General features: G+C 31.5%; 1 long non-coding RNA gene across 2 annotated transcripts in view; it reads left to right on the top strand.

Moving 5' to 3' along the window:
- The window catches only part of LOC116852638, a 56982-nt gene extending 56233 nt beyond the window's left edge, over positions 1-749 (top strand). For both annotated transcript variants that reach the window (XR_004379811.1, XR_004379810.1), the window contains exon 3: positions 704-749. This is a non-coding gene — a long non-coding RNA (uncharacterized LOC116852638). The remainder of the gene's footprint in view (positions 1-703) is intronic.
- Positions 750-1900: the final 1151 nt, after the last annotated feature.

The following is a 1900-nucleotide window of genomic DNA, read 5'->3' as shown; positions in this document are numbered from 1 at the left end:
TATATATATATATATATATATATATATATATATATATATATATATATATATATAGTTTTCTTTCTTTTTGATATAAATTCTTCTCAGTTTTACTATATGCTTCTAGAGTAGTGCAGGAATAAACTGTCAGTAAAATCTATCTTACTAGAGAGCATGATAAACTTTTTAATATTGTTCTGTTGTTAAATTTGTTTTGTTTAAATAAGAAAAATTTGATTTAAAGAAACATGTTATTAATAATAACACATCGAATACATATTTCTTATCTCTTAGATATTTTTCTTCACATCGTGTGAAATGAAAGGGCAATCAATTATTGCACGGAATGTCGATCTATTCCTTGATCACAAAATGCTATAGTAATTTTTCCTACAAAATTCTCTCCGTATATTAATCGCGATTCAAGCTTTGCACAAAATTTATGGCAACCGTGTGTTGATTTACAGTTGAGTATTGTAGTTAATTGTTAGCCGTGCATGTCGCATTGAAGAGAGTCACTTAGTGATCGAAACATTCATGTTTGATGTTACCGGTTACACATATGTGAAAGTTGCGTCTAACAAGTGCGCTAGACCCCTTATTCGTCATTCCATCCTGCATTTGAACTCGAATTACGACCGCAAAGTGCTGTTCCATTAGAACATCCAAGCGTACTTCATGCTCAGCTCATAATTTTAATTGGCGAAATTGTTTTCTGTTCCAGATCTGAGTTGCGGAATGTGGCCGCCCCTGAGTTCCCGCTGTTCTCGGTGAGTGTGAAAAATGAAAAAATATTAAGGCTTTGTAGATAGTTGAATATTTTTGAAAATGTCACGTTGGGCAGTCAATGCAATTTACATTGCTAGTAGATTTCTGCATGTTATATTTTAATTGATATGCGCCATCGAAACGAAATACGTCACTCGAACAATTAGAAGATCATTTATTTACATACCCATATCGTAGTAAGAATAAAATTTAACAATGTAGAATCGTTTTTGTTCCGTGTTTAAAGGGATGCCGGACATGAAAACTATACCGATATAACATTAACTTTTTTCTGCAAAATTTACGTCTTGTTGCATGCACAGAATTACAAACGCTTTTACACAACAAAAATGCATGCAAAAATAAATTAGAGCATTGCTCAGTATGTGACAAAACAGAAAAAAAAAATACGTTTAAATTTAAATTTTGAGCTGTCACAGTTAGTGCAATATTTATTTAATACAAACATTCTGCAGCTTGCACATACCGAAACTGTGGATACTCCAATCAAGAAAATTTCAAAGATCATTACTACACTTTCAGAATTTAGTTTCGGTGCCAAAAAAGATACGAAAAGTTTGCAGAAAAGTTTATGATTATATGCGGTTAGGTTTTCCGACAACTATGATAAAGTAGAGCGAAAAATTAGTTCACGGATATTTTTCGAGATGGCACCGTACTTTTATTGCACTTTTCACAACGTCCAAATATTCAGAGTGTATATATATGTATATATATATAAATATATATATATATATATATATATAGTTTTTTTAGAGCCCACGCAACTGTTTATCGCAACGACGATAATAACTGAACAAAGACGAAGAAATTGTAAAGAAATCGTCGTAACAGCACGCCCAAGTTGCTTTCCTACGCGTAATAGCAATAATTAAATAATAACCGAATAAATTAAATAATAATCGTATAAAGAAATAACAATATTCGAATATTAAATGGTAGTGATAATAATATCTATTCGATAATTGTATGATAATATCCGCGAGTAGATAATAACGAAATAATGATGATCGAATAACAATCCCTGGGCAACGGCCAAAAAAATAGACTTTTCAAAAAAGGTGCGCTACGTTCTCGCAGCATACCTAATCAGTAAAATCAACTATTTCTTTAGAGTTCCGGTTTGTTTTAC

The sequence above is a fragment of the Odontomachus brunneus genome, unplaced genomic scaffold (genome assembly GCF_010583005.1).
Source record: "Odontomachus brunneus isolate Ranch 3 - 2012 unplaced genomic scaffold, Obru_v1 Obru_scaffold_242, whole genome shotgun sequence".
Taxonomy (NCBI): Eukaryota; Metazoa; Arthropoda; class Insecta; order Hymenoptera; family Formicidae; genus Odontomachus; species Odontomachus brunneus.
This window is presented reverse-complemented; position numbering and strand designations above follow the sequence as displayed.